The sequence below is a fragment of the Carcharhinus amblyrhynchos genome, chromosome 31 (genome assembly GCF_965287045.1).
Source record: "Carcharhinus amblyrhynchos chromosome 31, sCarAmb.v2.hapA, whole genome shotgun sequence".
NCBI classification, from domain to species: Eukaryota; Metazoa; Chordata; class Chondrichthyes; order Carcharhiniformes; family Carcharhinidae; genus Carcharhinus; species Carcharhinus amblyrhynchos.
Window position 1 is genome coordinate 8,460,654 of NC_137354.1, and position 23,193 is coordinate 8,483,846.

General features: G+C 45.8%; 1 long non-coding RNA gene across 4 annotated transcripts in view; it reads right to left on the reverse strand.

Annotated features, from left to right (window-relative positions):
* The window catches only part of LOC145360493 (uncharacterized), a 400,843-nt gene that overhangs the window by 158,498 nt on the left and 219,152 nt on the right, over positions 1–23,193 (reverse strand). For all 4 annotated transcript variants that reach the window (XR_013889726.1, XR_013889728.1, XR_013889725.1 and 1 more), the window contains exon 4: positions 10,209–10,257. This is a non-coding gene — a long non-coding RNA (uncharacterized LOC145360493). The remainder of the gene's footprint in view (positions 1–10,208; positions 10,258–23,193) is intronic.

The following is a 23,193-nucleotide window of genomic DNA, read 5'->3' on the forward strand; positions in this document are numbered from 1 at the left end:
GGGCAACAACGGACTTCTTCCCAACTGGGGATGGGTGGGCCACAGTCTTTGATCTTTTAACCCACTGCACGTCATTTATTACTAATCTAACCCCAGTGCGATTATATACCCCTAAACCTGTAGAAATCAGCAGAATGAAACAAGCCTAATAGCACAAGGGAAGGATCCGCAGTGAGCAGACTTTAATATCATTCTGCCAAGCAGTGGTCCCTCGACATATGGGCACAGCAGTGGAAGATGATGCCACGTCCTTGGCAAGCTGCAAAGCACTTTCCCCAGTGTATACACTTCCTCTCCCAGGAACCGGCTGATGCCAATTATTTGGAGAGTGACAGAACCAATCATCGTTGCAGAGTCTGGGGCACATGCTGTTGGACATGAGGAATGTGCCTGGATTCAGAAGTGCGACCAAAAGGCAGATGTCCGGGTTAAAACTGTCAGAATGCATCGTGCCCTAGTTACAGATGAAGGGAGATAGAGGATGCGCTCGCACTGCAGCGAGATGAGGTGGCCCTTAACATCCTTGTGACTGTGCCCATTGTACAGCTAGCATCTTCCCAGCCTCGGGTCACTGTCTGTGTGGAGTTTGCACGTTCTCCTTGTGTCTGCATGGGTTTCCTCCAGGTGCTCAGGTTTCCTTCCACAGTCCAAAGATGTGCGGATGAGGTTGATTGGCCACGCTTAAATTGCCCCTTAGTGTCCTGAGATGTGTAGGTTTGAGGGATTAGTGGGCAAAATATGTAGGGATGTGGGGGTAGGGCCTGGTTGGGTTTGTGGTAGGTGCAGACCCGATGGGCCAAATGGCCTCTTTCTGTACTGTAGGGTTTCTATGATTTCTATGAACTTGGTGCTTGATGGACCTCAGGTCAGGAGCCTGCTGGATTTATACCCAAGAATCTTAGTCACTTCAACTGAAGCACACATACACCAAGGGTCATCAGGTCTCAGAACATTCACTGAAACATCTCCCAGTCTCCAGGAACTGACCAACACAGGAATACTGCTGCAGAAGGAAGTGCCAAGTTACCCCACTCAACTGAGTGCCCACATGCCCTGCATGGATTGATTTTTAATGTTGGAGTTGGACTGGGGTGAGCACAGTAAGAGGTCTCACAACATCTGGTTAAAATCCAATAGGTTTATCTGGGATCACGAGCTTTCAGAGCGCTGCTCCTTCATCAGGTGGGTGACCTAATGAAGGAGCGGCGCTCCAAAAGCTCATGATTCCGAATCAACCTGTTGGACTTTTACCTGCTGTTGTGAGACCTCTTATCAGAGATGGATTTTTGAACAGTAAAGGAATTAAGGCTTATGGTGGGTGGGTGGGTGGGTGGGTAAGTGGAGCTGAGTCCAAGAAAAGATCAACTACGATCTTATTGAATTGTGGAGCAGGCTTGAGGGAGCCAAATGGCCTACTCCTGCTCCTGATTCTTATGGCCCGAGTTCAATTCCGACCTTGAGTTATTTTAGTTACCAAATCAAAAAAAATTGACCCTTCTTTGGAAACTGGGACATAATGTTTAACACACAGAGCCACAGACGCAACAAGTTCATTCATTCTATCTGCCTCCGCTTCCTGATTCACCCAGGACACGAGATAATAACCCACTCAAAGCGAAAGCCAGATTCCTGCAGCAAAACCCATTCTCGCGTTCCAAGTCTGTAAGGAAACTGCAAACTTTGCAAATGCATTACAGCTTTTGGGCACTTTGAGACATATTTCCTCTCCTCGATGCACTTTTGTCAAGTTTATCTCTCATCAGATATCAGAGAGTCTAATCTGGTAAGCAACGATGTGGTTTTTTGAGAGGAAGCAAACACTGCCTTGTAGACAATACAAGACAACTTGTGTATGCTTTATAAAAAGAATCTTCTGCAGAAGGAAAGGGATATCACTCAGTGAATTATGAGACAATGCCCTTCTTTGAGGGTGTAATCTAATCTCTCTTTGTGGCAGTAAGACATGCGGTATTATTTTAACCAAATGCAGAAGGAATGGAAATTTCTTGATTTGAGATCAATTTTAATCTTTCACAATGTTTCACCAGTATGTCGTGTGATGTATTTGTTGCATCACAGATTTGGGGAGATACCGTTGAGACACATTTTAAATCCAGATCCCACATAGAATCGCAGAAAGAGGCTACTCGGCCCACCAAGTCTGCACTGACTCTCCAACACAGTGACCCACCCAGGCTCAATCACTGTAGCCCCATGTGCTTACCTTGATAATCTCCCACACCTATACATCTTGGGACAATTTAGCACGGCCAATGCACACATCTTTGGAGTGTGGGAGGAAACCCACGCAGATACAGGGAGGACGTGCAAACTCCACCGTCACTCAAGGCCAGAATTGAACTTGGGTCATAAAAACTTAAGAACTAGGAGCAGGAGTAGGCCACCTGGCCCCTCGAGCCTGCCCCGCCATTCAATAAGATCATGGCTGATCTTTTTGTGGACTCAGCTCCACTTACCCGCCCGCTCACCATATCCCTTAATTCCTTTACTGCTCAAAAATTTATCTATCCTTGCCTTAAAAACATCCAATGAGGTAGCCTTAACTGCTTCACTGGGCAGGGAATTCCACAGATTCACAACCCTTTGGGTGAAGAAGTTCCACCTCAGGGCCTCTGGTGCGATGAGGCAGCAGTGCTAACCACGTACAGGCCACTGACACAGTTTTGCGCTGTGTGAGATCCTACAGTTGGGATATAGGAACTGCCTCATCAGATCGCGCCACACTTGCAGAATCCAAACTAAAGGAGGAGCAAGATAAGAGTGGCAGCCATTCATTCAGTTGAAGGTTATAGATTAGGGAGCTTATAAGGGGAGGATTGTAAACATGCATTAACATTCCGCATTTTAGTTATCAAATCAGAAACTGGATTGCAATGTGTAGGTGTTCTGAATTCAGGTGTCACCGGGATGAGAAACCCTCACTAATACTATTACCATTAATTGCTAACCCTATTAAAAAGAACAGCCTGCATTTAAAATGGTATCTTGAACATCAAACAAAGCCGGGCACTGCACAAAGGCAAAGCAGAAATTGACGCCAGCACGAGAGAGAAGATGGGAGTCATAACCTGCCCCGTGATAGAGGAAGTGTGTTTCAAGGGGGTGGAGGTGGGACTGAATGGCCTATCCACGCCCACTAGGGGGCTGAACAGCCTACCCATGCCCACTAAGGGGCTGAATGGCTACGCACAGCTACTCGCAAGCTGTATAATCTACCCACACCCACTAAGGGGCTGAACAGGCTATGCACAGCCACTCACGGCTGAATAATCCACCCACATCCACTAAGGGGCTGAGTGGCCTGTGCACACCATTAAGGGGCTGAGTGACCTACCCACACTTACCATCCAGAGTCAGGACTGAGGATGGGGGAGATTCCAGGTAGCTACATTTGCCCAAACAACTCATTCAGCACAATCTGCCACTCTCACCTGAATCTGAACTTTAAACTCCAAGCCGCATGTGTACTAAATCTAGGCTGACATCCCAGTGAGACACCGATGGTGTCTTGCACTGTTCCAGGCGCCTTATTTCGATTGAGACCTTAAACTGAGGTGTTATCTGCCTCCCCAGTGGACATTAAGAACCCATGGCACTATCGTGAAGCAGAGTGAGGGTGTTCTGGCCACTATTTCCTTTGCTATGACCACAGTAGATGTTAACTGCTAAGAAAACCAAATGCTAGAGAGAAAATTGACTTATTTTGTATTCTGAAAAGGAAAAGGAAAACACCCTCAACTCAACAGCATGAAATCCAGTAGCACTTTTGGGATTTTAAAACAAAACTAAATGGATTATTGACACAAAGAAAAGAAAATTTAACCACACACGATTACAGTTACACAATTAAAATTAGTCTTACAAAATATTTCCCCAAAACAACTCCCTACTTACTCAGACCTACAAGTAAACACACCCAGGCAACAATCCCCTATAGATAGCCAAAAGGGAAAACGCTGGAAAATCTCAGCAGGTCTGGCAGCATCGGTAAGGAGAGAAAAGAGCTGACGTTGCGAGTCCAAATGACCCTTTGTCAAAGCTGAAAGGCATAGAAAGTGGGAGGTATTTATACAGCAAGGGGAGGGAATGGAAGATGAGTCATAGCCTGAGAAACCAGAGGAGAATACTGCTAATATCCACAGGAGATGATGTTGGAGAGGGGGGATTGGAAGATAGCACAGAGATAATATGTAGAAAAGGGGAAGCGGGAGGGAGGAAAGGGAAGGGAAGGGAAGGGGATAAAATAGGGGGAAAAAACGAAGAAAAATGAAGAAAGACAATAAAGAAATAAAAGGTAGAGAATAGTAAAACAAAAGAAAACAAAAGGGAACTAAGGTGGCCTAGAGCAAATTATCTGAAGTTTCTGAATTCAATGTTGAGCTCCCTACAGAGATTTTAACTAAAGGAGTCCAGTAACAGTTTCCCAAGCCAAAGCTGCTGACACTTCAATGAGGTGATCAAACACAGCCTCTGACTCCCTTCCACTCTGCTGTGGAAATCCAAAACTGCAGAACAAGACTGTTACTTTGCAGCCTCAGACTGTTCTGCTCTGGCGATGGCTGATTCACACTGCCTCTCCCCCAGCCGCGAGCTGTTTCAGTAAGTTCTTCCTCACCCAGCCAACCCCCAAGCTCTTCACAATAACTCTTCAAATACATTTACCCCCTTGTTTAGAGTCATAGAGGTTTACAGCATGGAAACAGGCCCTTCCCAACTTGTCCATGCCACCATTTTTTTTAAACCGTTAAGCTAATTCCAATTGCCCGCATTTGGCCCATATCCCTCTATACCCATAGTACCCGTGTAACTATCTAAATGCTTTTTAAAAGACAAAATTGTACCCATCTCTACTACTACCTCTGACAGCTTGTTCCAGACACTCTCCACCCTCTGAAAAGAATTGCCCCTCGAGACCCTTTTGTATCTCTTCCTGCTCATCTTAAACCTATACCCCCTGGTTTTAAACGCCTCTACCTTTGTTTCATCTCAGATTTCAGTGCCCTCAGCACTCCTTAACTTTTCTCAAATATAAAAATCCTTCACATTTTGGTTTTCTCTGCTTTTGGGCCAATAAAAGGCAATATAGTCTCATATGTTTACCCATGGAAATGCTTCAAGATACAGTCTCTCGACACCTCTAACTTCCCTTTGACATTCAAACAAACTCTTGACTTACCTAATAATGCAAATGGTTTGATCCAATGTACTTACCCACACATCAAAGCAACTGTAATCATAGAATCTCTACAGTGCAGAAGGAGGCCATTCAGCCCATCGTGTCTGCACCGACCACAATCCCACCCAAACCCTATTCCTGTAACTCCACATATTTACTCTGCTAATCCCCCTGACATTAGGGTCAATTTAGCATGAACAATCAGCAAAATCCACACATCTTTGGACTGTGGGGGGAAAACTGGGGCACCCAGAGGAAACCCATGCAGACACGGGGAGAATGTGCAAACTCTACACAGTGACCCAAGGCTGAAATTGAACCGGGTCTCTGACGCTGTGAGGTAGCGATGCTAATCACTGTGCCGCCTAGGTTACACCGTGCGCACAAGCCAGTGCATATGTGAGTGTGCACACCCACACGCAAGCATACACGCACACTCCCATGCACACTCAGGGTGTCCTGAGGTTGTGAAAGGTGCTATATGAATGCAAGTCTTTCGATATCTCCAGCCAAGGAGAGGAGGGAAGAAAAGAAATGGAGTCAGGAACAATGGTCAAATTGTTGCGAGCTTGGTGAGACAAAACACGGTGGTACAAGCCCAAATGGTTTGCAAGTTGTCTGTCTTGAACTGAGTACGTGGTCCCATCACAGTGCACAAGCCTACTGTTTTTTTTTATAAACATAGGACTAATAAATCACAGCTGGATGTAAAGGTCACTGGTGACAAATGGACAGCTGAGAAAGTAGGCCGTGTGTCTATTATTTTGCCCATTAATTGGATTTATTTTGATTGATGAATTCATTATTGAGGTAATTGGATCTTAATTGCTGGCCGAGCAACGCTTGCAACAGGCCCGAGCCTCCACAGTGGCGCTGAGCGAATGTAATTAATGGAACAGCTTCCCAGGGTCACGGGGAGTTAAGGGTTAAATGTATCCATCATTTTTAATGACTGCGGGCATTATTCCTGCTCTCTGGCTAACATAAGGAAAGCATCACTCTGATATCAAAGGCAAGGTCAAGCCATTTAGAGTACAAGTGCCCCCGCCATGATTTAACAGCGGTGCTATGAAAAGCCCGAGTGCAGTTGTTCAGGGTAAGGACACCCAAGAAAATGCCATTGTTGCCATATGTATGATATATATTATATACTGGCGCGGTGGCGGGGGTCAGAGTGGTTAGCACTGCTACCGCACAGTGCCAGGGAGCCCGGTTCGATTCCCAGCTTAGGTCATTGCCTGTGTGGAGTTTGCACATTCACCCCATGTCTGCACGGGTTTCCTCCGGATGCTCCAGATCCTTCCCAAAGATGTGTGGGTTAGGTTGATTGGCCATGCTATAATTGCCCCATTAGTGTCAGAGAGACTAGCTATGGTAAATACATGGGGTTACGGGGATAGGGCTGGGTGGGATTGTGGTTGGTGCAGATGCGATGGGCCAAATGGCCTCCATCTGCATTGTAGGGATTCTATGATTTATACACATCTAAACATAAGTAGTAAAATGGCACTGGAATGGAGGACACACAGACAGGCATGATAGCAAGGAGCTTTGTCCAGAGATTAGTCGGTTGCTAATGCCCGTGTAGGCTGGTATTAAATTGCTCAGCTAGCTACCCTAATGGAGGTGAGAATTGACTGAAAATGAAGAGATTGGTGGTGTTGGAAGAACAGAGAGGCAGATTTACTGAGAAATAAATTCGACCCTCCTCACAAGACAGAGTGAGCATCAAATCCAAAAGGAACTAAATTATTCAACGTGATGTATTTAATTTTCAATGCTTCCACCAGTTCCCGCACAGCTAATGGAATCAGGGAGATTTAGCTCCCCCCATCAGTCGTAAGGAAGATTAGTTATCATCATATAACGCCCTTACTTTTCTGATAGGAAGGACATGCTAATTTACATAAAGTAAGAAGTCTCACAACACCAGGTTAAAGTCCAATAGATTCATTTGGTAGCAGAAGCTGCAAGCTTTCAGAGCACTGCCCCTTCATCAGGTGAATGGTTTATTTACGTAAACCCAGTTAGTTCAGCAGTAGGTGGCACAGTGGGCAGTGCCCCTACCTCTGAACCCCTCGAACACCCAGTTCAAGTCCCATCCCAGGGCTTGATAGTGCCATCATGGCACGGCCCTTTGTCAATCCAATATGGAAAGAGAAGAAAAAGGGGGAAAAAAAATTATTATGCTGATATAGCGACTTTCACCACCTCGGAATGCCTCAAAGTTAATGTATTTTGGAGGTGCAGAAAATGTGGGAATCAATTTAGACGTGGCAAGTTCCAGACAACAACAATCAGGTAAAAACCAAATCATCGGTTTTAGTGATGTTGGCCCAGGCATAAATATTGGCCACAACAGCAGGGGTAAATCCTATCCTCTGCTTCAAAAAAATGTTCACCTGAGGACAGGTGAGGCCTTGGTTTCATGGCTCATTTGAGAGATGCACTAGACAATGCAGTACTATCCAGTGTCAGCCTGGACTTTTGCACTGGACTCAATGAAGTGCCCTTGCAACTTAAGACCATAAAACGGAGGAGCAGAATTAGGCCACTCGGCCCATTGAGTCTGCTTCACCATTCAATCATAGCTGATATTTTTCTCATCCCCATTCTCTCGCCTTTTCCCCATAACTCCTGATCCCCTTATTAATCAAGAACCTATCTATCTCTGTCTTAAAGACACTCAGTGACCTGGCCTCCACAGCCTTCTGCAGCATAGAGTTCCACAAATTCCCCCTCATCTTTGTCCCAACGGATCATCCCTTTAGCCTGAGGTTATGCCCTTCAAGGCAAAGAACTCGGTTTAATCCTGAGCTTATCCACACCCAGGCTCTGACTAAAGTCAAGCACTGCCTCAATGTTAAAATTCACAATCTTGGTTTCCAAATCCCTCCATGTCCTCATGTCTCCCGATCTCCAATCTCCTCTAGATCCACAATCTGCCGGGATATCCGCACTCTGCTATTTCTTGAGCATCACTGATTTTCATTTCTCCACTACTGAGAGCTGTGCCGGCAGCTGCCAAGCTTTGAATAAAAACAAATTGCTGTGGATGCTGGAGTCTGAAACCAAATGAGAAAATGCTGGAAAATCTCAGCAGTCAGGCAGTATGTGTAAGGAGGAAAAAGAGCTGTCGTTTTGAGTCCAGGTGACCATTTGTGAAATGCAGATGCTGGCAGACCTGCTGAGATTTTCCAGCATTTTCTCTTTTGCTCTAAGCTTTGGAATTCCTCCCTCCCACCTCTCTGAATTGGGCGGCACGGTGACACAGTGGTTAGCACTGCTGCCTCTCAGTGCCAGGGACCCGGGTTCGATTCCCGGCTTGGGTCACCGTCCGTGTGGAGTTTTTGCATGTTCTCCCCATGTCTGCGTGGGTTTCCTCCGGGTGCTCCAGTTTCCTCCCGCAGTCTGAAAGACATGCTGGTTAGGTGCACTGGTTGGGCTACATTCTCCCTGGAGACGGAGTGTGGCGACCAGAGGGTTTTCATAGTACCTTCATCGTAGTGTGAATGTAAGCCTACTTGTGACTAATAAATAAACTTTAACTTTTACTTCATTCTCTTCCTACCCATAAGACATTCTTCACTGTCAGTGACCCAATCGAACCCTGGTCCCTGGCGCTGTGAGGTAGCAGTGCCACCCACTGTGCCGCTGTACAGCCAGAAAAGAAAAATGCCTGCAGAAACCTAGCTATTTCCGTGATGGGCATTTCCTCTTTTTCCGTGGCAGTTTAAACCTGGGCATGTCTTAGCGCACAATAGAGATCTCAGCCAAGAAGCAGGCAACCGAAGTACTCCCAGTGTAAACCAGGAAGTTAAAAGTACTTAAAGTCCTGCAAGTTAACATTTTCAGACAGTGAAACAGTACGACCTGACTGAGAGAAGCTAGAATAAAGATAAACAGACCCAAACGGAAATTAATAAGATTTTATCATTGAAATTTTTATCACAGAGTTATTTAGCATTCCACAAATATAAAATAAGCTCTTCTGGAATAATGAGTTTAGTAGTAATTAAAGTTTATTTATTATTGTCACAAGCAGGCTTATATTAACACTGCAATGAAGTTACCATGAAAATCCTCCAGTCGCCACACTCCGGTGCCTGTTTGGATACACTGAGGGAGAGTTTAGCACGGCCAATGCACCTAACCAGCACATCTTTCGGATTGTGGAAGGGGACAGGAGCATCCAGAGGAAACCCACGCAGACACGGGGAGAACGTGCAGACTCCACACAGACAGTGACCCAAGCCGGGAATCGATCCTGGGCCCCTGGAGCTGAGAGGCAGCAGTGCTAACCACTGTGCTCCCTCTATGGACTTGATACGCCCAGTTGCTCCTCACTCAACAAGTAGTTAACATTTCTTGGGATTTCTTCAGCAAGATGAACAGTGTTAAATGGAACTTTCCATCAATTCTATGATTTGTAACGGAGATGGCGGCCAGTGCAGCTGACGGAGCAGCACAAACGCAGCAATGTCTGGGTGCCCACGCAGTTTTACAGACTTGCGCAGTCCAGTTCGAGGAGGGGGTCGCACTTCCTCCGTCATCACCACGGAAAAATTCACTTGACTGACTGCCAAAACTGACCCCGACAGCCTCACCACTTCAGCTCACAAATTCCAACAAGCAAAACTTTCAAAGAATCCTTCCTTTAAAACTAAAAGACACAACCACTTGTCGTCCCTGTGACATCCCCTGTGGGTGCTGTTCGCAGCAGTGGCCCCGAGATTAATATTTAATTCCTGGAGGTTCCAGGGAAACCCAGGAGAGTTGGCAAGTCACATACCAATGCTTGCTTAGAATCTACCTGCTATTGTATACAGTCTGGTTAGGCAAAAAATAAATCCAATAAGCTCTGGCTCGGTTAATAAAAGATTACTTTTGCCCTATTGATACATTCTTCAGTTGTGAAAGTTCGACTAAATGCAATATTTGCTGAAAGTAGAAATTTAATTCACAGTTTCTTTCCATAGGATTGTAAATGTAAAGAGGACTGATTACTTACAGTAAATTCTGCTGTGTGCACCAGTGCTCTCCTCCGTTAGTTTGATTTCCTGAAGGAGAAGAAAAACAAATCTTTAGAAGCAGAGTTGAGATCGGAGCTTCTCGTGATCCCTCCGTGTTTGCAATGCACTTTGCTTCATCTCCAGTCGATATGGAACAGATTGGTTCAGTTCTCCGAGGTACAATGGCCCAGCCAATATCGAATAGCGAAGGCACTCATAGCAACTAGAAGCAGCAGGAGGCCATTCGGCCCTTCGAGCCTGCTCTACCATTCATTCTGATCATGGCAGATCATCAAATTCAATATCCTGATCCCCCCCACCATATCCCTTTAACCCCAAGAACTATATCTAATTTCTTGTGTGAAATCACACAATGTTTGGGCCTCAACTACTTGCTGTGGTAATGAACTCCACACATTCACCAAGTTAAAGTTTACTTTTTAGTCACAAGTAAGGCTTACATTAACACCGCAATGAAGTTACTATGAAATTCCCCTAGTCTCCACACTCTGGGGTCTGTCCGAGTCAATGCACCTAACGAGGACGTCTTTCGGAATGTGGGAGGAAACTGGAGCACTCGGAGGAAATACGTGCAGAAACGGGGACAGTGTGCAGACTCTGCACAGTCAGTGACTTAAGCCTGAGTCCCTAGTGCTGTGAGGCAGCACTGCTAACCACTGTGCTACCATGCCACCACTCACTGGGTGAAGAAATTTCTCCTCCCCTCAGTTTAAAAGATTTACCCCTTATCCTCAAACTATGACCTCTAGTTCTGGATCCCCCAGAGATGAGCACTGGGAGGCAATAAAGTATCACAGAATCCCTACAGTGCATTTGGCCCATCGAGCCTGCACTGATAACAATCCCACACAGGCTCTATTCCCGTAACCCCATGTACTTACCCTGCTATTTTCCCTGACACTAACAGACAATGTATCACAGCCAATCCACCTAACTTGCCCATCTTTGGAGTGTGGGAGGAAAGCGAATCACCCTAAAGAACCCACGCAGACATGGGGAGAATGTACAGGGTAAATATGTGGGGTTGGGGGAAATAGAGCCTGGATGGGATGTGATCAGTGCAGACTCGAGGGGCCGAATGGTCTCCTTCTGTGCTGTAGGGATTGTATTCTAAATCTGTGGACTCCGTTTTGGTCACATTTAGTATTTCTTATGCAGAGTGGTGTGCCTGTTAACTCACAGGTATCCCAAATTAACCTTCAATGTTCAAGTATAAAACAGATATTGTAAATAGTTTTATCAGTCTGACCTTGGAAAGTAAATTTTATTTCCTTTCTTCAAAGCCCTTGGAATTCTCAGCCTCACTTGCCGACTAAGTGCCATGAATCACAAACTTTGTCTAGCTGAAACAAAATATTATTGATGCCAAACTGGAACTGACCAACAGTGTAGGGTTCTGGTCTAGGATCAGAGCAGGAGAAACAGCTCCTGGTGGAGGGAAGGCTGGAACCTGGTCCACAGTAATTGGCAGATGTACCAGATTCAATGCAAGGATAAATATTTATGCAGCGAGGTGTGATCGGAAGGTGCTGCCTGAAAGGGCAATGGAAGCAGATTCTATAGGAACTTTCAAAGGGGAATCGGATAAACATTTGATGGGAAAATGTGAAGGGATACAAGGGAAGCTGGACCCGGTGGCTTCCTTCTGTGCTGCACTATGCTGCAATTCTATACCAAGAATCTCAAGGTACAGACAATAAAGGTTGACATTACTATATCATCAGCCTTCACGTAGCTATCCCATGATTAGTTTTCATTGCAAAATTATACAAGTATCATAACGGAAGTGCTGAACAGTTTAGCTATTTCTCTAGGTTAGGTTGGAATCATAGGAACCCTCCAGTAGAGAAGGAGGCCATTCAGCCCATCGTGCCTTCACTGACCACAATCCCACCCAGGCCCTATCCCCATAACCCCATACGTTTACCCTTAGCTCATTCCGCCGGCACTAAGGGGCAATTTAGCATGACCTAACCCACACATCGTTGGACTGCAGGAGGAAAGCAGCGCACCCAAGGAAATCCACGCACACACAGAGAGAAAGTGCAAACTCTACACAGACAGTCACCCAAGCCAGGAATCGAACCCAGGTCCCTGGCACTGTGAGGCAGCAGTGCTAACCACTGTGCCGCCCCTTGTGCCACCATGCTGCCCCTGGCTGATCGGCCAATTTAGCCTGGCCATAGTGTCAGGGGGGTTAGCAGGGTAAATATATGGGGTTGTGGGAATAGGGCCTGGGTGAGATTGTTGTCAGTTAGACTCGATGGGCTGAATGGCTTCCTACAGCACTGGAGAGATTCTATGACTAAGGGTCATGGAAGCAGAGCAGGTAAAATGACTCCAAGGTACAAATCGGCTGTGGTCTCATTGAAAACTTGTATCTTTATATTCCAAGGGTTAAACTCACGGGTCAAACTCATTCTGGTCAATGAACAACAGGCCAGCATTTGAACAGAGGACATTAATGATAGGGATAAAGGCAGAACAGATTCACACACCATGAAAGCATGCTGAATACAAGAATGCAAATTACAACTCATTCTGCTTATTTCTGGACCTCAGACTTTACAATCAACAGTGGCCACACCTTGGACAGGCTTCCAACTAAACCCCCCTCAGGGTTAGCCCACCTGACCTTGGACTTTTAGACACTCAGCTATGCACTCTCCTGGTTGCATTACTTGTAATTATATTTATAAACTGCCGGTTTGGTTTAATTTTAAACAGATTAATAACACTACAATACCCACCAGGGCTGCCAAAGCTGTGATTAAACGTATTCCTGGAGGTTCTATCACATGACTTGGCCCCATACTCCAGCCAATAATCAGCCAACACATCCATCCTTGTGACGCACAGCCTTTCTACGCCACTTGAAAAGCAGAAAGACTCATTATCCAAATGGACAATAATTGAACACCAGCCCAACAGCCTATTTTTAAAAACTATTTTCAATACTTCTATAAAAAGAAACGGCAAAAATTAACAATCCTTCTCGATGTCCCAGTGATATTTCTCTGGGATTCACAGAATCCCTACAGAGCAGAAGGACGCCATTGAGTCTGCACCGACTCTCCGAAAGAGCACCTTCTCCTATCCACATAACCTCACACATTTATCCTGCTGATCCCCTAACCTACACATCTTGAGACACTACAGGATAATTCAGCACGGCCAATCCATCCAATCTAAACATCTTTCAGACAGTGGGAGGAAACCCACGCAGACACGGGGAGAACGTGCAGACTTCACACACACAGTGACCCAAGTCAGGAATCGAACCCGAGTCCCTGGTGCTGTGAGGCAGCAGTGCTAACCACTGTACCGTCTAGTTGCACGCAGCACTGTCCTGGAGATTGATCTTCAATGCCTGGAGACTCCAGGCCAATCCGGAGGAGCTGGCAATCCCAACACCCACTTATATTGATAAAACGCTTTTATCGAACCAAAACTCTTCACAACGATCTGTTGAACAAGCAGGAGATTCTTTTTTTTTTATTCATTCGTGGGACCTATGTGCCACTGGCTGGCCAGTATTCATTGCCCATCCCTAGCTGCCTTTGAACTGAATAGCTTGCGAGGCCATTTCAGAGGGTGGTTCAGAGTCAACCACATTGCTGTGGCTCTGGAGTCACACGTCAGCCAGACCAGGTAAGGACAGCAGATTTCCTTCCCTGAAGAACGTTAGGGAACCAGGTGGGTTTTTCCAACAATTGACAACGGTTTCATGGTCATCCGGAGATTCTAAATTCCAGATCTTATTTTATTAAATTCAAATTCCATCAGCAGCCGTGGCGGGATTTGAACCAGAACATTAGACTATTAATTCAGAAACTCAGCTAGTGATAATACCACTCGGCAATGGCCTCCCCTTTGCTCATGCAAAGACAAGCGACCAGAAACTTGGTTAAGGTAGGTCAGGGGTGACCTAAAGGAGGGTCGAGGGAGAGACGGAAAGGTTTAGGTGGATGGAACCTCGTGCAGGTTAGAATGTGGATGATAACAGGCATTCTTTCGGGATGCATCACAGGTTGGTATGGCTCCTGCTCTGCCCATGACCGCAAGGAACAACAAAAGGTCGTGAATGCAGCCCAATCCATCCCATCCATTGACTCTGTCTACACTTACTGCTGCCTCGGCAAAGTAGCCAGCATAATTAAGAACCCACACACGGCGGACATTCTCCCTTCCATCTTCTTCCGTCGGGAAAAAGATACAAAAGTCTGAGGTCACGTACCAATCGACTCAAGAACAGCTTCTTCCCTGCTGCTGTCCGACTTTTGAAAGGACCTACCTTGCATTAAGTTGATCTTTCTCTACACCCTAGCTACGACTGTAACACTACATTCTGCACTCTCTCCTTTCCTTCTCTATGAACAGTATGCTTTGTCTGCATAGCACACAAGGAACAATACTTTTCACTGTATGTTAATACATGTGACGATAATAAATCAAATAACGGCGTTGACCAGAAAGCACGTCTCGTGTTGTAACGCCTGTATGGGAAGGTGAATAACACAGTCCCAGTACGGAGTGATCTGCACAGTGAGGAGGAGGAACAGTTTGTGTAGCAAAAATATTCAAAAGCAATGAAGCAAACGAGTGACACAGGAATAAAAGCCTCAGTCCTTTTCCAGCAAGTTGAACATTTGATACAGGCACAGCAATAATGACTACCATTTACACAATGCTCAAATTACATCTCCCAAATTGTTTCACATACAGTGAATTGTCACAATCTTCATTTAACAGGCATTGTCTGACTCCCTCAGCTAGCTGGCAACACCCAGAGGCCGACACAGAATTTGGCAGAGGAAGATGGATTGCTAAGCCCCACAGAACCGCTGTGTTGCAGACAATACAAACCACCAGAATGGCAAAAGAGGAATTCAAAAGTGAAAACTGAATGTGGTGTGAAAGGGTCCAGAAGCTGCAATAATGCTGGTGATCAGATGATTCTACCCTTTACTCTGAAGGTTCGAGTTATAAAAATATAATCTCAATTGACTTCAAAGAATCACAGAACAGTTGCAGTCCTGGAGGTCATTCAGCCCATATCCTTGCCAGCTCTTCCCAAGAGCTACACAGCTGGTTCCACTCTCCAGCCTTTCCCTGTAGCCAGGCATCGCTTTTTTCCCTCTTTGAATAATTAACCAATCCCTCTACATAAACGAGATTGAATCTGCCTCCACCACGCGCTCAGGTAGTGCATTCCCAACGCTCAAATTTCACTGTCCAGAAAAGCTTCAAGTCGTCAATCACCTTAAACCGGTGGCCTCTGGCACAAATGGGAACAGTTTCTCTCCAGATTATCTGCCCTCACAATTTTAAGCTCTTCCATGAAATCTTCGCTTCATTACGGAGAAGAACCTCACCTTCCCCATTCCAGCAATTTAACTGAGGTTACTTTGATGAGTTGGAACTGTATCACATCCAAAGTGATGTGCCTTAATACTTTAGAAGCAAGTCTAATGATGTATTTTGGGTGGAGAGCACTTTCATTAATGAGGATTCTTTTGTTTTCTTCATTCACGGGACATGGGCATCGCTGGCTGGCCAGCATTTATTGAAACTTTCGGTATCTTGTCTGCTTTCTTGCACCTTCGTAGAAACTACAAACCGGGTGTTGAGAGACTTCTTACAGCATTTCTTGCCCCATCCCTAGTTGCCCTCATTCAGAGGGCTGTTGAAAGTTAACCACATTGCTATGGCTCTGGAGTGTCGTGGAGGCCAGACCAGGTAAGGACAGCAGATTTCCTTCCTTAAAGGGACATTTGTAAACCAGATGGGTTTTTCAACAATCGACAATGATTTCATGGTCATCAGTAGATTCTTGATTCCAAATATTTTTTATTGAATTCAAATTCCGCCATCTGCTGCAGCAGGATTTGAACTCAGAACCCCAGAACACCAGCTGAGTTTCTGGTTTAATAGTTTAGCAACAGTAGCAGTAGGCCATCACCTCATGGCTCCTGCTCTGTCCAAGGCCACAAGAAACTACAAAGGGTCATGAACAAAGCCCAGCCATCACACAAGCCAGCCTCCCTTGCATTGACTCTGTCTACACTTCCTGCTGCCTCGGTAAAGCAGCCAGCACAATTATGGATGCCACACACCCCAGACATTCTCTCTTTCACCTTCTTCCATCGGGAAAAAGATACAGAAGTGTGAGGACATGTACCAACCGTCAAGAACAGCTTCTTCCCTGCTGCTGTCAGGCTTTTGAGTGGGCCTACCTCACATTATGCTGATCTTTCTCTACACCCTAGCGATGACTGAAACACTACATTCTGTACCCTCCCCTTTCCTTCTCTATGAATGGTATGCTTTGTCTGTACAGCATGCAAGAAACAATATTTTTCACTATATACAACAGATGCAACAATAATAAATAAAATCAATTAGGCCTTGCTTGAACATTGAACTGCCTTGTGCAATCACAAACTGCTTCATAAGGGGCAATCAAACACGTGTTGCTTAAGCCTGAAAGGCAGCTTAGTAACAGATCGGCTGTCCTGAGGTTTGGAGATCAGGTAAAGTGATGTGTGCTTCCCCTTTGCGTCTTCACCTGCAAATACCAATTTCAGCGCTCCATCTGCATCCGAGGCCCTGTGCAGCACGTGCTGTTCTCCCAGATGTTTTACTGAGAGGTTGAATAAATTATAAATGCTCATTCATCACCCATTGCAAGACTGCATAATTAAATCCCAGTTTCATGTAATTCAGACTGGAAGAGGAAAGAGCGTGATGATGTCTAAACGGCAGAGAGTAAACCTTCCGTGTCCTTGGCGAATTTAAGATTTTAAGAACAGGGCCCTGAAGTAATTGTGAGGCTCACCATGATGTGAAACAGAATCAATTATTTTACACATTGTATCCCCAAGTACTCACAAATATAATGAATCAGATATCCTCCTGCATAACCAAACCTCAAATTCTGAATAGTATCCCCATTTGACATGGTGGTTTTTAGACATAGTCTGATTTTAATAAGCCTTTAATAGATGTGTTGAGTGGGTGCAAAATTGACAAATGGTTTTCAATGAAGTTTACTTATTAGTGTCACAAGTAGGGCTTACATTAAAACCGTAATGAAGTTACTATGAAAATCCCCTAGTTGCCACACTCCGGCACCTGTTCGGGTTACACTGAGGGAGAATTTAGCATGGACAATGCACTAACCCACATGTCTTTTGGACTGTGGAAGGAAACTGGAGCATCCGGAGAAAATCCACGCAGACACGGGGAGAACGTGCAGACTCCACACAGACAGTGACCCAAGGTCAGGATTGAACCCGGGTCCCTGGCACTGTGAAGCAGCAGTGCTAATCCCAAGGTTTGATGACAGAAGTCCACAACTCACCCAAAGGTAGCGACCCAAGTTAATGAGGACTTAATTTAATGAAAAAGTAAACGTGTCCCAATTATAAGACAGATGTTGCTCAGCCCCCCTCCCCCCCAATCTCACTTGGATTCCTCGAGCAACGCGATAAAGAAAAGATTGCTTTCCATCTGTCAGAGAGAAAGTCAAAGGGGGAGGTATGGAGTGGGCTGGGATGGTGAGGGACTCATGCACTCCAATGTACTATTCAGAAACTGGCTCCTGGTTAATGTTGGAGTTGGTGTCTCTGACAGAGGAGGACAGGATTCCATCCGTGCTGGACACCCACATGCTACTTTCATCTGCTGGTTCTACACGTCTTTCCTTTGAGCATCAGAAGGTGCATGCAAATAAGCTGCATTACTTCAGGCAGCCGAGTATCTGAAGCACCCAAGCATCTTCTTGCTGTGCTCGGAAACAACAATTATAGGATGTCTGGGCGGCAGCATTTCCTCTCAGGGCCAAAGCTTCTGATGACGGAGTGCTTTATGAGGCTGCAATATGAGCTCTTCACTCCTGAATGTTGCTTCATTAACCTGCACCCCCAGTCACCTCGTTTATCAGGGCCCTGAAAATAGTTGAAGGTTATTCACTAGCTAACGCTTTCAACATTACTAGGCTTAAATAATGAAGATTCACTGACTTTTTCAGTAATCAAGGAGGATGAATGCAGCTCAAGAGGGAACAGACATTCAGGTGCAATCCATTTAGTGCCCAAATAAATTTAACATGCGCTTGCACTGCACACTCAAACAGAATACACGGCACTCACTTCAGTCACAAAGATAAACCTGATAGTCTCCTTGATTGAGAGATCAGTTTGATTGGATATCTCTAATTAGTCAGCAGCACAGATTTTGGATCATATGAAGAGTTACATAATGCTTTGAATTATATATCTGACCAACAACAGAGTGGCACGGTGGTTAGCATTGCTGCCTCTCAGAGCCAGGGAATCAAGTTCGATTCCAGCCTTGGGCAACTGTGCGGAGTCTGCACGTTCTCCCTGTGTCTGCGTGCCTCCCAGGGTCCAAAGATGTGCAGGTTAGGTGGATTGGCCAAGCTAATTTGCTCCTCAGTCTCTAAAGACGTGTAGGTTAGATGGGAAATGTGTGGGGTTACAAGGATAGGGCGGGGGAGAGAGCCTGCTATTCTGTCAGGGAGTTGGTGCAGACTTGATGGGCCAAATGGTCTCTTCTGCACTGCAGATTTTCTGTTCTATTCTACGAACAGGAAACAGACGTGTCGTACAAACCATTACTGCGCTTGCTTTGGAACCTCCAAGCGAGAGGTAACAGACATGTTGGTTTTAACACTTGGCCCTGTTCTAAATCCTGTTCACCCATCACCCCTGTGCTGGCTGACCCACATCAGCTCCCAGGCTGGGAAGGGCTGGCTACTAAAATTCTCATCCACACCCTTCTCCATCTCTGAAACTTCTTCCAGCCCAGAAACCTCGAGGGTTATTTGTTCTTCCAACCCTTTGGCGTTCTGAGTTTTAGTCGCTCCATCAGTGGTGGCCATGCTTTCAGTTACCAAGATCCTAACACACTGATGGGCAACCTAGGCTAGTGAGTGGGTGTGGCCCTCCTTCATCTGAGTGGGCCGCAAAGTTAAAATTGGGCTTTATTCACTAACTGTGACCCCTTGAGTAAGATTAAACACATTTAATACAGGCAAAATATTTCATAACGAGTTACAGAAAATGCTTCCTTATTTATAGATTAGTGGAACTGTCATATTTTTTATTCATTCGTGGGACATGGGTGTCGCTGGCTGGCCAGCATTTATTGCCCATCCCTAGTTGCTCTTGGAGGGCAGTTGAGAGTCAACCACATTGCTGTGGATCTGGAGTCACATGTAAGCCAGACCAGGTAAGAGCAGCAGATTTCCTTCCCTGAATGACATTAGTGATCCAGATGGATTTTTCCAACAATGGTTTCTCAGTCATCATTAGATTCTTAATTCCAGATTTTTTTAATTCAAATTCAAATCTCCCCATCTCCCCCCTCCCCAGAACATTAGCTGAGTTTCTGGATTAATAGTCTGGTGATCATACCACCAGGTCACTGTCTCCCCATCAACTAAAGGTGACAAAGCAAAAGGAATATTGACACTTTGGACACAGAGGGAGTGCACGGTTCTCACAGCCAATGCTGTGAGTAATCAGCACACACCTCACTTCACTCGCCTTTGCTTGATGTGCGAATCACTTCAGTCACACCAGCAGGAAAAAAATTACATGGGCGTGAATCAGTGGAACCGCTGCAACTCTGTGGTTGGGCAGTGGCCAACAAAATGTCTCGTGGGCCAGACTTGGAATCCAGATGGGCCGCATGTTGCCCTATCACCTCAGAATTCCCTGTGTAAATCTCGCCACCATTCTATCTCCAACGTTGCTCTATTCAGTCACCCCATAATTTTAGGCCTAGTTTTGCTAATCTGTCTGGCTCAGTGGTGGCTAAGATTCCTGAAAAGCACATTGGAACATTTTGCCACATTAAAGACTGTAGCGAGTTGCCAAACCTGTTATTTGACTAAATCCAGATAGCTGCCATCACTCGCAGCTTCATTCATCATCCAAACCCATTCATACAAAGAGTAACAAGACTTACTTTGTATTGCATGCATTGGCATCAATATTTACAAATAGTGATCTTTAATTCCACATGCAGATTAATTCAATGATTGGTAAAGTTTTGGTTTCAGCCACTGAACTGGTTAATCAATACTAGAGATTAAATTGTAGTACATCTATTGATGAAAGTGTGGGATCCTTTGTATGGTTTGCCTCAGTTAAAAGACTTCATTAAGATATTTCTGCCCATGTAACTAACCACGCTAAGCTTTAAAGCGAACTTGGCCACATTTTAGATTCAGCTAAGAATTCTGGGATGGACTTGGAAATTGACTGCATTCTTTCACAATATAATGCTGGCAGAAATGATGCTACACATAGTTTTTCACAGCCGCACAGCTGCCAATTGTTTATGCAAGTTGGAGACTGTGTGTGCTTGGCTCTTTCAATAACACAGATAAGGATACGTATGTTGTAAGTAACAGTTAACTGTTTAGTTCAGTTTACTCCTGTGCAGGGTTGGAGTGGGGCAGCATGGTGGCACAGTGGTTAGCATTGCTGCCTCACAGTGCCAGGTTCAATTCCTGGCTTGGGTCACTGTCTGGATGGAGGTTACACGTTCTCCCCATGTCTGCGTGGGTTTCCTCCAGGTGCTCTGGTTTCCTTCCACAGTCCGAAAGATGTGCTGGTTAGGTGCATTGGACATGCTAAATTCTCCCTCAGTGCACCCAAACAGGTGCCAGAGTGTGGCGACTAGTGGGTTTTCACAGTAACTTCATTGCGGTGTTAATGTAAGCCTACTCGTGACATTATAAATAAACATCAAGTCTGCACAGGGCTTGACCTGAAGCTGGTCCCCAACCTCTCTCTCTCTCTTTGCGTTTCCGTAGCTTTTAATTTTAAGTTTTACGCAACAAAAAAAAATCAATTTTAAAATCGGACGAAGTGCTGCCTTTGTCTATTCCAAAGGGATGAACAGACCATACAAAAAGCAAGCACCGATTGAAATATAGTCCTGGACACAAGTCCTAGTTCTGTTAATATGAAAAAAGGGGAGGCAGTTTCAGAAAGAATCCACATGGAAGAAAAACAATAGAGTTTTGACATCGGCAACACTCTCGATATAGTAAGCCGTAGGAACATTGTAAGACAAAGCACTTAAGAATTCACTGATGGGCCAGAGCATCTGTCCAACAATCAAGCGATGCAATGAAACATTCTTGGAAGCTGTACAGTTAACAGTTTCCTGGCCAACCCTTGAGAATATTCAAGATACAGGTAAGGTTTTTGGGGAATTTAAGAAATTAAGGGAGACGGAATAAGGAATCAACCACGATCGGTCGGCAGGGTGGCACAGCGGTTAGCACTGCTGCCTCACAGCGCCAGGGACCCGGGTTCGATTCCCACCTCGGGTCACTGTCTGTGTGGAGTTTGCACCTTCTCCCCATGTCTGAGTGGGTTTCCTCCAGGTGCTCCAGTTCCCTCCCACAGCCCAAAGATTTGTAAGTTATGTGGGTTGGCCATGCTAAATTGCCCAATAGCGTCAGGGGAATTAGCAGGGTAAATGCATGGGGTTATGGGGATAGGCCCTGGGATTGTGATCGGAGCAGACTTGATGGGCTGAATGGCCTCCTTCTGCACTGTGGGATTCTATGATTGTTGTGAATGTTGAGGCAGACTCGAAGGGCTGGATGGCACACCTTATTCCGTATGCTCCTGTCATTAGGTTTATACAAGACTGCTAAGAATATGGTAACTGATAGCATTAACATGCTCAGTACACAACCCCACCCTCCCCCCCTTTCCCCATATTATATAATATTTGCAACAGAAGGACAATCCAATTATCACCCCATCAGCCTTCTCTTGATCATCAGTGAAGTGATAGGAGGCATCATTAACAGCGCTATCAAGTGGCACTTACACAGCAATAACCGGCTGATTAATACTCCGTTTGGATGCTGACAGTGCCACTCAGCTCCTGACCTCATTACAGCCTTTGTCCAAATACTAACAAAGGAGCAAAACTCACACGGGAAGGAGACAGCTGCCCCGACAACAAGGCAGCCTTAGACCAAGTGTCAAAGGGGCAGCACAGTGGTTAGCACTGCTGCCTCTCAGCGCAGGGACGCGGGTTCGATTCTCCACACTGTCTGTGTGGAGTTTGCACATTGTCCCCGTGCCTCCGTGGGTTTCCTCCGGGTGCTCCAGTTTCCTCCCACACTTCAAAAGATGTACAGGTTAGGTGGATTGGCCATGCTAAATTGCCCCTTAGGGTCAGGGGAACTAGCTAGGATAAATGCATGGCGGGGGGAGAGAGGGGTGACAGGACGCTGACTCTCCACTGGTTGGAGTCATGCTCAGCACAAAAGGAAGATGACTGTGTTTGTTAAAGGTCAATCATAGTCCTGGGACATCACTGCAGGAGTTCCTTTATCATCTTTGGACCCTGAAACTCCCTCTCTATAACTGCAGGAGTGCACAGCCACACAGACTGCACCAGGCTCATAGAATCCTACAGTGCAGGGCGAGGCCATTCGGCCCATCCAGTCCACACTGACAACAATCCCACTCAGACCCTATCCTTGTAACCCAATGTCATCCTCTTCACACTAAGGGGCAATCTCACCCAGACCTGTTCCCTGTAACCCCCAGTGCTTACCTCGCTAACCCCCACGCCAACCTAAACATTTTGGGACAACTCGGGGGGAATTTAGCTTGGCCAATCCACCTAACTCGCACATCTTTGGAGTGAGGGAGGAAACCAAAGCACCCGGAAGAAGCTCACGGACACACAGGGAGAATGTGCAAACTGCACGCAGACAGTCACCCGAGGCTGGAATTGAACACGGGTCCCTGGCACTGTGAGGCAGCAGTGCTAACCACTGCGCCACTGCTCACCATCACCCTCTCCTGAGTAACTGGGGTTCGCCCTGTCGGCAATGCCCAATGACAAGTTAAGAGAAAATTTGGGTTCCGTTGCTACGCCTTTCATTCAATGGGC